Source organism: Diceros bicornis, chromosome 4, assembly GCF_020826845.1.
Source record: "Diceros bicornis minor isolate mBicDic1 chromosome 4, mDicBic1.mat.cur, whole genome shotgun sequence".
Lineage (NCBI taxonomy): Eukaryota > Metazoa > Chordata > Mammalia > Perissodactyla > Rhinocerotidae > Diceros > Diceros bicornis.
Genome location: NC_080743.1, coordinates 82346799 through 82360225, shown reverse-complemented (window position 1 = coordinate 82360225; position 13427 = coordinate 82346799).

The window sequence follows — 13427 nt, the reverse complement described above, 5'->3', positions numbered from 1 at the left end:
CATTTGCCACCTGGCTCTTGTTTGTGTCTTCTGATAATAACAGTATTCACCCTATTGCAAATGAAAGGATTACAGTACATACCTTTTAAATTCTTTTAATACCATGGGCTTCATCCTTCCAGTGAGAGAGTATGAATTGCCCAGTTCAGGTAGGCCCATGACTGCTGGGCACATGGTCCCACTTGCTGTACTGTAAATAGTGCCTTTATGACCTGAAACAGTCCACATTTTTCTTAAACGTACAGTGTGATTAGTCAATGCATTTTTGCCTCGTATGGAATTTCACATTTACATATTACCTTCTCTGTGAATAATGGCATAATTTATACATTCTGTTTGATTTCCAGGCAACTCCGGATTTAAGCCTATCTCTCCAATTACTATATATAATCCAGATGAAAACTTGAAAATGGAATATGGTGGGCAATTTCAACCTTATAAAGTAACAATTATGTTATAAAATTTTGCTCTTAATACTTAAATTAGACAAGATGTATTTGGAGAGTGCTTAATAAAAATAAAAACTATCAACTCCCTGAGTACTTATTTTTTGTCAGGCACTGAGAAAGATAAATTAGGAATTAGTGCCAATCTGCTGTTTTTCTGTTTTCCTCTCTGATCCTCTTTCAAATTTTATCCCAGTCCTGAACTCTGACTTGTATTTTATTCTCTATGTATTAGTTTGCTAGGTCTGCTGTAACAAAGTACCACAACTGAGTGGCTTAAACAACAGAAGTTTATTGTCTCACAGTTCTGGAGACGAGAAGTACGAGATCAAGGCATCTGCAGGGCCACGCTCCCTCTGTAGGTGCTAGGGAAGGATCTGCTCCAGGCCTCTCTCCTGGCTTCTGGTAGTTCCTTGACTTGTGGCAGCATAGCTCCAATCTTTACATAGCGTTCTCCCTGTGTGCATGTCGTGTGTCCAAATTTTCCCTTTTTATAAGGACACCAGTCATATTGGATTCGGGGCCCACTCTTTTTCCGAATAAGGTCACATTTTGAGATACTGAGAGTTAGGACTTTTAACATGTAAATTTTGGAGGGACATAATTCAACTCATAACACTCTAGTTCAGTGTTTCTCAAGTTTGGTCCACTGACTACATTTGTCAGAATCACCTGGATGTTATTAGAAATGCAAGTCCCTAGGCTTCACCCTAAACTAGTGATTCTCAAAGGAGAGGAGTGATTTTTGCCCCCAGGGGACCTTTGGCAATCTCTGGAAACAGGACTAGGGGAAGGGTGCTACTGGTATGTAGTAGACCTGGAATGCTGCTAATACACAGGACAGTCACCCATGACAAAAAGTGACCCCACCCAAAATGTCAGTGGTGCCAAGATTGAGAAACCCTGCTGGAGAACTGCTAAATCAGAATCTCTGGGGAAGGGGCCTGGAAATCTACGTTTTGACAAGCATCCCGACGACTTGTACCTACACTAAAGTTTGAAAACCACTGCAGATACAAAAGCTCTTTCTAGGCATATGAACATGCTCTCTTCCATTCCAGCTATTAATCACCTCTCTTGTTTATTAGCCATGCTAATTAGGATAAGTTAATCTAATTAAGTATACTACTTAGCAATTCACACAATTTACAATTCTGATTCTAGCATTGTTTTTAAATTGGAAATTTGTTTACATTTTAAAACTTCAATACCACATTACATTATTTTTGATCAACTGTCTACGTTTTCTGGATGTTCTTTGCCTAATGAAAACTGTTGCCAATCTATGACTTAACAAAGCAGTGCTTTGCCGCCTCCAGTCCCCTCATTTCTCCTGTACTCTGAGGGACTGACTTGTCTATTTCATTTATTTCTCTCATTCCTTGCAGTCAATGCTGATATTCTCTCAATTTCTTTCTCCTCTTTTCTTTTGGCATTTGAAAGTATTTTTAGAGTACATTGGTGGTGTCTTAAGAGCAGAAACAAGAAAATGGTAGTGTCATAAAAGGCACAAGAAGCACAGGGGAAGATCTTAAAATTTCCATTAAAGTAGGTCATTGGAAATTATCAATGCATAACAAATTGAGAACTTGATGCCTCTCTAAAAAATTTTCATAAGTATTCTCTTTTAGAGAGTATCTTCCATCTTCCTGGTAAGACTTCCACACATACTTGGCTTCAGAACAGGCAAACTTCAGATATTACTTCTTTTTACTTCTTCTTCTTTTTGGGGGGGAGGGGGGCATGGTGAGGAAGACTGGCCTTGAGCTAACATCTCTGCCCATCTTCCTCTATTTTTTATGTGGGGTACTGCCACAGCATGGCTTGATGAGTGGTGTGTAGGTCTGTGCCCAGGATCCAAACCTGTGAACCCTGGGTCACCGAAGTGGAGCACGTGAACTTAACCACTACGCCACTGGGCCGGCCCTGAATATTACTTCTTTTTTAAATCCAGAGATTATAAAGTGAGAATACTTCTGGTCCTGAATTATCCTTACTGGCTATTACATTATCCAAGTCAACTATTTTACTAATGAATTTTGCTAGTTTTCTAGTCATCGCAACTAAAGATTTTGAGAACAACTCTAGCCCCCTCTTCCAACAACCAGAATCCCCTAATAGTTTATTTCTCTTTCAACAATTTTTTAGGAATTAAAACTTCTCATGTCATGCAAACATTCTTCCTGTGACATTATATAACCTTCAAGATTACATGGCAGTAACCCAGGCTCTGCCCTCAGTCATCTAGAAGTGTGATATGTTATCTCTTTGGACTATGTGGCCACAAGTGTAGATTCAGCTCTTGAATTCTAACGTGCAACCTAAGCTTTCCAAAAGACTTCATCCAAAAAAGACTTCTTTTTAATCAACTTGATTGCTGAGAATAAGCAAGGCATGGAATAAGCAGACTTTATGCTAAGCTAAGTTTTTAATGTAAACATTAAAATAAAAATGTATAAACATAAGTATGGTAACATATAGCACAATCTATACAGTTCAGTCCAGAAAGAGATCTTTTATTGTGTTCACATCCAAATCTTGAAACCTGATAGGCATACGAACATGCCATAATATGGTTGAATTGGACTACCCAGCCAACCATTGCTAGTGTAAAGTGATCACTTAACATATGAAGTCAAGAGACTACTTCAAAAAAAAAAAACAGGAGCAGTGGGGTTGTAACATCAGTTCTCCCTTCTTCTGTAGTACTTCCTACTGTCTAGAGGAGACCAGAGGGAAGTACAATGAGAAAATGATGAAATTTTACAAGATTCTAGTGAACTGGGTTTTCTAAACTGAAGACAGAAGGTCATAAAGTTATCTAAGTGTTCCAACCCTTAGAGTAATCTCTCCCAGCCACACTTCTCCAAAATTGGTACACTTGGGAACATAATTATCAAGTGAAATGTTTTCTTGCCCAATCATCTCTTCTCTAAGGTCCTACTACAGAGAAAAATGTGAAAGAAAAACTGCCGTGGCAGCATATGCTACTAATGCCCTTATGGGTCACCGTGCCTGAGATACCCTTTTCCCTCTTCAACACTTCTCTCTTCTCAGCCCCTTGCTCCTATCTATCCTTCAAGACCCAGTTAGCACCTTGCCATTTCCAAGAAATGGGCTAGTATAACGGGAAGAGTGCTGGACTTGAAGGCCTAGGTCCACATTTTGCCTCTGTTAATGAACTACTTAAGGAAAATTGCTTGTCTTCTTGGTGACTCTGTTTTCTAATCTTTAAAATGGGAACAGTAATACTTGCGTCACAGAAGTGTATCCTTGGCACATGGTGGGTGATGAGTAAATAGTGATGGATTTTAAGGCATCCCCCAATTACTCCAGCATACATAACTTCTCTTCCATCTCCCTGAACCCTGGCTCATCACTTGTAACATTCATTTGTCACTTAATCCACACGGTGTACTTTCATACTTCCAGACTTAAGAAATGAGTGATTTCAATCTTTGAGTACATGGCAGTAACCCAGCCTCTGCCCTCAGACGTCTATAAGTGTTGGATGAATGAATGTCGGAATCACCTGTGCCTCTCGTGGCTCTTTCTGTCAAACTGATGTTTCTAAATGTGAAGATAAGTGGTGGAGGAAGCTGGAGTGATAGAGGACTAGGAAAATAAGACAGGAAGTGGTTATTGAGGCATATCACATACCAGAGGGTTTAAAGTCCCCTCAAATGACTTAGACCAAGGACTCTGGTCTCCTTGGCTAATTTCCTTTCTCTTTCCCAGAGAGGTCTCATGTATGCTGAAGGGGATGTAGGAGTCTCAACTCCACCCTTCCTTCACCTAGGTTCATGGTGTCCAGATTCAAGGAATGTTCTACTCCATTAGAGGGAACCTGAAAACCTACACTGTTGTGGGAAGGGAAAGGGTAACCTATTCTGCCTTGTGCTTGGCTTTATGGGGATAAGGACCATAGTTCCTTTTGTGTCTAACCATAGCACCTAGCCTAGTGTCTCTGCATATAATTTTAGTCTTCTAAAAATTAGATTAATCCAGCTTTTGCGAATGATTTTCTAATGCCAATTGAATAAGAAATTTGGGAAGAATTTTCTTCTCTCAGCAAAGTACTAACATTTTCTTTGCTATAAGGGGGTCCTGTCAATTTTTAAACTTCTTTCTTCAATAACTTATTACAATGTCTTAAATGATCTAAAGGTCTGCCAAATCATAAAACTTTTATTGTTTTTACTCTATCTGGAACGAGTTTACAGATATCCAGTTGCATGTTAAATATAAATGAAAGAGAAAAATCCTTTAGTTATATGCATTTTTTAAAGGTACCAGATTGCCTACGGAGAAATTAGCTTCATTAATTGACCACAGTGTCACTATATAGAAATTTCTGGGTAGTCTCCTAGTGTTGCACCAATTCTTGTTAGTCTCATTAAGTTTATGAAATGTGATGAGCTTTCACCCAAAAGGACAATAATATAGACATGCCTTATAATTAGCTTGAACTTCTTTGAGGGTCTGTATCAGAGAAGCAAGTTAAATATGGATTTTGAAAATCCTCAAAGACACCACAGAATCATGGTCATTTCTTTACTGTGTTATATGTAAAATGGTATAAAGAATGAAACCCAAGTTACTAAAAGTTTAGGACACTTGTAATGAATTGAAAAGCTTTTTACAATATGTGTGTACAAACAGTATACTGCTTCCCGTGTTTCTTCCAAGCGGAAAAGTGTCCTGAGGTAGCTGTTTCTCAGATTTTTACATAAATTATTTTTTGCCATAACAAAATGAATCCTGTTTTTTTCCTCTGGATTTCCTAGAAAATTAGGAGAAGCCTATGACCTGAATCACAGTGGAGATCAAGGTTTTTCCCTTGGGTGTGTCTATGCTACATGCAAGAACTGGCTCTAGCAAGTCTCATCCCTCATGTTCCTCTTCAGCCACACTGAACCCCTCCCTTCCTTAATACACCATGTCCGTTGGACGTGCCATGCCATTTGCACTGACCAAAGCACCCTTTACCCAGTTAGTTTCTACTCATCCTCCAGGCCTCAGTGTAGAACTCACTTCCTCCAGGCAGCCTTCCCTGACAGGCCAAGGCTGGACAGGCTGTCCCTCCTATGAACTCACATAGCACCTTGGGGCATCTCCCTTCTTTGTAGCATTAATCACACAGTAATGAGAGTATCACTTGTCTATGCCTCCTCTGTATGCTACACTCTGGGAGGATAGATGCCATTCTGTTCATCTTCGCTTCCCCAGTGCCTACCTTAGTCCAGGCAAGCAGAGATCCTCAACACACATTTCTATAACGAATGAGGGAGCGACTGAATAGTACATTATTATTATTGTCTTAAGCTTTGAAGACATGCAGATGTAGAGAAAGGGACTTTTGCCTGAATTTTTGTAGTGTGATGATCAGTTTATTTTAGCTTTCAAATTCTAACCTAAAGTAATATGTGACGTTCAGAAAATTGTTGAGAAAGTAACATGTAGGTACTTCTCTGTCACTTTTCAGAAAAATATGTAAGTGGGGCCATTACAAGTCTTTCAAGTGACCCTACTTATCTACATGTAGTGGCCCACATGACAATATTAGTCACCAAACAGCAAATCAAGCACACAAATTCTTAATAGATTGAGTCATTTCATTTTCTGGAAGATAATGTATTTGCAATTTTGATATCAGTCGAGGAGGTATCCTTATTCTAATGTTGCACATATGTAAATCCTCTCCTACTCTGCGGAGCCTGTTTCTGGGTTTCTTAAGCTCCTCCTTACATCACAAGCTTCTTGCATGTCTTCTTCATGTTTTAACCACCACAGTGAATGCCTGGTGCCTGGCACATAGCAGGTGCTCCAGGAGCCATGAGGGAATTATGGAATAACAATTTTGAGTGTCACAGGGGCATACGGTCACTTCTCATGTTATTTTATTCACTCCTTGCAACAGCCTCAAGAGGTATTTATTATTATTCTTATCTTACGGATAAGGAAATGGGAATTTAAACGTGTTGAGAAGCTTGCCCAAAGTTGTGTTCCTTGAATGTTGGAGCCAGGAGTTCAACCAGGAGAGTCTGATCTGAAGCCCACCCCTCTTCCACCACCACACGTTGCCTTTCAGCACATGTTTACTGAATCTATTTATTAATAATTTACATAGGAGGCAAATGAATCAGTAGGCACAGCTAATTTATCTATGGGCGAGGGGGACTGGGAGGACATTGATAGGTTATGTAACTCAACTTTTGTCTTTGGAGCTAGTGGAATTGACTATTAAGGATAATCAGAAGCACAACATAACCGGTAAATAGAGCTGTAAACACACCAACTTGGCATGCAGACGTAAGAAATGGAGTAACTCTTCTTGATAAACAGCATCAACTTTACTCAATGAACAGGTCTCTAAGAGAAATGAGCCAAGGCAGAAATGGCTAGTTGCTTGTGTCTTCCATCCATTCCCCTTTTCCTCCTTAGAAACACAATAATACTAAAGGCCACAGTTCCTAGCCTCCCTTGCAGCTAGTTTTAGTAAACTGAAGTATTGTATGAGGACTTCATAAAAGTGTCCTTTGAAAGGAAGAGTAGAACCCTCTGCCTTCCTTTTTCCTGCTGGCGGGGATGCAGATGTGATGGGTGGAAGTCAAGTCTTTTTGGATCATGGGATGACAAGGTCAAGGATGACCAGAGCAGTGCCATAGGAAGAATCTAGATTCCTATGACTTTTGAGCTGCCATTCCTGCTCTGGACTGCCAAACTCTAGACTTCCTCTATGTGAAAGAGTAACAAACTTGCATCTTGTTTAAGCCAAAAATGGAAGTGTAATAGCCAGTTTAGTGATTTCTGTCATTTAAAAAATTATCCCTTCTGTGTGTTATTCTGTTTATATTCAGTTTATTTAATCTTACAGTATTGCAGCTGTTTATATTTCCTGGAACCTACACTGCACATTTGAAATTAGCGAGCAGCAAACATCATTTGTATGCCATAGACTGTTTGGTTGTTGATTCTATCTAACAAGTTCATGGTAAATCCTTTGTAGGTGACTCTGATTAAAGGTTAAGAGGCCGTACGTAAACTCTATAAATAACCTCAAGTTTTGAATTATACTCTTTAGAAGGTTAGGCCCTACCTCAACTTTCTCTTATTGACCATTGATCTAGTGCCACATCACTTTTATGAGTTTACACAGATGGTTTGTAACGGTTTTGATTCTTTTAGAAAGTAATCAGTTTATTGAGTGAGGTAAACTCTGTGGGGTACAAATAAGGAATGGCTCTATTTTTCTTCAACCCTCAAACATGTACTCTCTCATTCTTGCCCTATAGATAACCCTTCAGATAGATCCCATAGCTTTTTAGTCACTTTTGAGTATTTAAGGCTTGCTTTCAGGTACTAATAGATAAGTACAGTTCAGTCTAAATCAAAACCTTACATCTAATTCTCTAATCCAATTTCATCTAATCTAACATCTAATTCAAAATTTCCCCTGGCCTCACCCACCCCCCAGCCCAGGCCTGACCCAAGGCTCAGGCACCCACAGGGGACATGGGGGTTGTGATCTTTCTCTCACTCGTCCTTTACTCGTTACACATCATAGTAAATGCAACTCCATTCTAATCTCTGCCCTTTATTCCTGCCATGTTCCCTCTTGTTCACTTCTCTCCAGTCGCATTGGCCTGCTTTCCATCCCAGAACATATTAAACACATTCCCGCCAAGGCCATTTGGGTTCCTATTCTCTCTGCTTAAAACACTCTTCCCCCAGCTATCTGCCTGCTTTCTCACTTGTAGGCCTTTGCTCAAACGTCCCCTTATCAGTGACGCCTCCCCTGACCTCTCTATCTCAAATGACACACACCCACACCCGTCAATTCCTTACTCTGCTTCATTTTTCTCATCTCAGCATCTGATGTTTCACTTCCCCTGGGAAGTGAGGCGCCTGTCTCCCTCCTGCAGACACCTCCCATCTTGATGTGGGAGGTTGGCAGGTAGCACGTCTTTCTCTCTGCGTGAGAAGAGGAAGAAAAAATGCCAAAACACTCTCTACTCCTTTGAATTCCTGTTCTCCTTGACTTTCTTCAGTCACTTTTCTCAATTTGGCCTTGTCATATGGGAGCTGGAGGTGAGGGTTTCATAGATACTGGACAGATCTGTTTTATTTTACCAGGTCTGCCATGGGTGTGTCAGGCACTCTCTTTAGAATGTGGGAGTGATTGTCTCATTATTCTCAGCTTTGGGACTTCAACTAAAATATAGAGACAAGTAAAACTTCATCCAACGTGCTGTTAAATAAGAACTTTCTCACAAACTAGCATGCTTTCATTGTCCTAAAGAGAACACTTGAATTTGAGGTAACCATTATGATATGAGCAGATGAGTCCATGGATTTAGGATGTCCAGTTTTAGGAAATAGGAACCTAGGTATTTGCACAGCTCAAAAGCAATGTAAAATTGGTTATGCAGGAATATTGCTGCTGGATCCAGCCAGGCTGAAGTCAATGCCTAGACTTTTTATATGTCAGTTAATTTCCTTTTTTTCTTAAGCCAGGTGACTTGGCTTTTCATCACTTGCCACCCGACAGTCCAGGCGGTCACCATGCTATTTCTTGACTTAAACTGTTGCCTCTGCATTGTCATCAGAGCTGCTGTGTTCCTGGAGTATTTTCTCAAGATGGACTTTTTCCAGGGAGTGCTGATAATTAAAAGGACTTATTAATGTCCCATTCTGGGATTCTTCTGGCCACTGGACACATTAGAAGAAATATTGTTAATCATCGTTTTGAAAAATTCAGTAATGTTATGTTTGGATGAATAGTTGTGTTTGTGCTTCTGAATTTTACTGTTCTACATATGGCTAAAAAAAATATTTTCTTTTCTTATTCATTTTCTATAACAATCCAACATAGTGGAATTATATGCTTTCTAATCATCATTTTCATTAATTAGTCTTTAGAGAAACTATACAAATATCTTCAGGTTATTAATATTTTATATTAAAAACAAGTTATATACCTAACTCCAAAGGTACTAAAATCCTTTGAAGGAACCTAAAATCCTTTAATGTTCAAAATAATGTATTCCCTCTAGCACCTGAAACATAATCCTCTAATAAAGAGATTTATAAAGTAATATATAGCACAAAATAGTTTACATCTTTGAGAATTCTTCACAATGTTACTGTTGAGAGAATTAATTTTCTGGAAGAAATCTGAAATTATGGCTAATGCTGTGATTTTATACACCCACAAATGTTCTAACTTTAATTTCCTGTTTTTATTCTGAAAGAAAATGTTTGGGGGAAGAAATACCAAAACTTGAGCGGAGATTTGAAATCAAAATCATCACAGATTCAGCCAAAGGAAAGAATCTTCAGTTCCAGATTCCTTAAAATACTGCACAGGGTCTAGTTTTAGGTTCCTCCTTCTATAGAGATGTGAAGACATTAGAGAGTTTCCTAAGAAAAACAGGAAAAAATTAGGTAGTAGAACATAGGATAGGTAAAGTAAGACTGGTGGTTCTTCACTGAAAAAGGAAAGCTGATTCAAATTCCTGTGTCTGCTTATTTACTAGTTAACTCATTAAACAAATGTTTATTATATGTTTACTATATACCAGGCACTCTGGTAAGTTTTCATCCTGTGGGGTGGGAGACAGACATTGAAATAAATGACTGTAATCACTGTAATAATGCTGAGGGAGGGAGGTTCCAGGTGCTATGGGAGTCTGGAAGAAAAGCAGGTGAGTCTTGAGGGCAGTGACCAAGGAAACTTCCAGAGGAAGTGGGATTTGACCTGAGACTCGTAGAATGGGTATGGATAGGGAAGGGAGTTTTAGAAAGCATATGCAAAATAATAACCATGTGTCTGAGGATTCCCAAGTAGAGTATGATGGAGAGAGAGTAAGACAGGAGCAAATTGGACGACAAAAGAAACGAAGGTGGGCAGGGAAGCGGATGCCTTACTAGTTATTCTGTCGAATTTGAAACTGTCTTAAAGGCAATGGGGAGCAGGTGAAGGATATTAATCTAGGGAGGAACATTATCATATTTGCATTAAAAAAAAGCCTTTGTGGAGCGTTTTCATAAGGAGAAAGCTAATGTGTTCCCCATATCCACAAGGGAGAGAATAAGAGGGAAGAAGCTGAGATGCATGGACTAAATCATTGCAAGAGAGAGTTTAAGACAAAGAACTTGACCCTATGGATGATTAGACAGAGGTTGTGAAGACCTGAAGATGTTTCATAAAGGGTGGTTGCCTTTCACGTTTTAGATTATGTGTCTGGTTGAGGCAAGAGGTTAGATATGCTCAGATTTCCTAAAGTGTGTTCTTCAGGGAAGTTGTTAATAGATGTTTCATGAACAGATAACAAAGTTTCAGTGCTCTCCAGAAGTTAGTCTTCAGTACAATAGGATAGGCCTATCTATTTACTGCCAGACTTTTTAGAACCTTTAACATGCTAATGTGCCTCATGAATCTTTGAGTGGAATGTTGCGTTCAGGGTTCCCAAACTTAATTGATCACCTGATCCCTTTTATGGAGCGCTTATGTTCTTCTGTTCTAAGGTGCACATTTGGTAAAGTACTGAATCTGATACATTTGATTCTGTTACCAACTCCAAGATTTTTCCCTTAGGTTCTGAATTCATAAAAAGTATTTAAGTCTTGCAATTACTTTTCCATAGTGTTTATCCGTTACAAGTTAGTGATCTTACAGTTCTCAAGCAAGTCTGCCAATATTTAATTATAACTAGGCAATGACTACTTTTTAGAGTCCTTATTTTAAGGATGGATAATCAGATAAAATATGAACAGGTAGGTTTGCTTTAAACTCAAATCAAACTAAAAACCTAAAGGCCAACTTAGGTCTACTCATTTCAAAGAAGTAAAAGAAAATAGGGAGTAGATAAGCTGTTCCTGGTCCCCCACCTGAAAATATTTCCTGATATAAGTCAAAACTCAGAAAGAGAGTTAGAATTCTAGTATATAGTTCAGACAAAGGAAGATGGAATTTTGGAGTCATCTAAAGAATGTTACCATCGGGAATGTGACATTAGGTTGCCAGGCATAGGATTTGGGATGTTAAAAAATACCTCTCACGGGGCCGGCCCGGTGGCGCAAGCGGTTAAGTGCGCGCGCTCCGCTGCAGCGGCCCGGGGTTCACTGGTTCGGATCCTGGGCGCGCACCGACGCACTGCTTGGCAAGCCATGCTGTGGCGGCGTCCCATATAAAGTGGAGGAAGATGGGCACAGATGTTAGCCCAGGGCCGTCTTCCTCAGCAAAAAAAAGAGGAGGATTGGCGGATGTTAGCACAGGGCTGATCTCCTCACAAAAAAAAAAAATAAATAAAATAAAATACCTCTCAAGAACAGTTAGATTTTTCTAGTGATTTAATCTAATCCTGGGAGCAAATAGATTTCAATTTAGATGTCAGTTAGTTGATAGTGTTGCTTGGAGTATTAGGTTGTGAAGAGTTGAGACTGAGTCTCAAGGTAGTGGAACAAGTGTGGTAATTGATGAGCAGTATCTGCCTTGTGTGTGGGGGAGTAGAGAGTGAAGCTCCCCATCTTTGTAGTTGGTTTCCCCTTTTTTTTTTTTTTTTTGTGAGGAGATCAGCCCTGAGCTAACATCCGCCAATTCTCCTCTTTTTTTGCTGAGGAAGACGGCCCTGGGCTAACATCTGTGCCTATCTTCCTCCACTTTATATGGGACGCCGCCACAGCATGGCTTACCAAGCAGTGCGTCGGTGCGCGCCCGGGATCCGAACCAGCGAACCCCGGGCCGCCGCAGCGGAGCGCGCGCACTTAACCGCTTGCGCCACCGGGCCGGCCCCTGGTTTCCCCTTTTTAAGTCATACTTGGAGGCATGTTGGATCATAAAGGGTGCTGGTGAGCTGGATTGGGTCAGAAAGAACTATTTGAGAAATATAGGTTATTACAAAAATGATTCAGAAGATCTTGTCAAATCAGTCAGAGGGTATATAACCCTATAGGTCTGGAAGAAGCTGGTGTACAAGGGAAACGTATTACATTGATTTAGGTTAGAAATGTGAACTTTGCAGAAATGTGGTACAACACTGGACCCCATGGAAAGGGGTCCTTGACGAAGTTTACAAATCTCTTTTAGCACATGAAGTATAAGTCTTCAAATTTAGTATAGTGTCTGTAAGAATTTCTGTTGGAGGCTATGTAGTTGATCTTTCCTGGGAGTACATGTCCATTATTATACGTGTTTTGCCAAGTGGGACTGTAAATCCTTAATGAAATTCTCAATAGAAAGAGGAAAGAATTTTCTTGCCTTTAGCAAATGGGGCCTCTGTTACGCACAGGGATCCCAAAGTCCCTGCAATGGGTGACATTGTCAAAGGGAGGGATACTTTCCTGGGAATGAAGGAGGAAAATAGTAACGTCGTACCCTTGTTAATCACACAGTATCCAGACAAATCTCAGCCTCCATCTCCCAGTGGGCTTGTCCTGTCGGTGGAGGAGCTGCCGCCCAAGTGGAGTGACGCACCTGGTGAGTCAGGGACAGTCACAACTTCACACCCAGCTTCCTGCTCAATTCCAAGCCAAGTCCTTTTCTTAGCCAAAAGACATAAAAAACAACTTGAGGAAAAATATAAAGAAAGTTGTGCCTTCTGAGACAGTCTATTTCCAGTAGTGTCTAGTCTGTGGCTAAAATTCTGGACTTGACATTAGGAGGGCTGAGTACAGATTAAACAGAGACAGAAATGGAAAGATCTGTGTCCCTTTCCCAGTTTGAACATGGACTACCTCAGAACCTTTGACAATTCAACTTTCCTGGGCCTCAGTTTCCTCATATTTTTAATTGGGAAGAGAGGGAGGCTGGAGGTGGAGAGAGTGAAGAAAGGGATTATATATTTAGTGAGTTCTAGACATTTTATCTGAAGAGTTCCTTGGTTTCCCCAGACCACACCCAATGGGCTCCTGAGAAGAACAATGAGATGCTGATCCTACAGATTGGATGAAATGGAGGGAGCCCATCCCAGCCCCTCT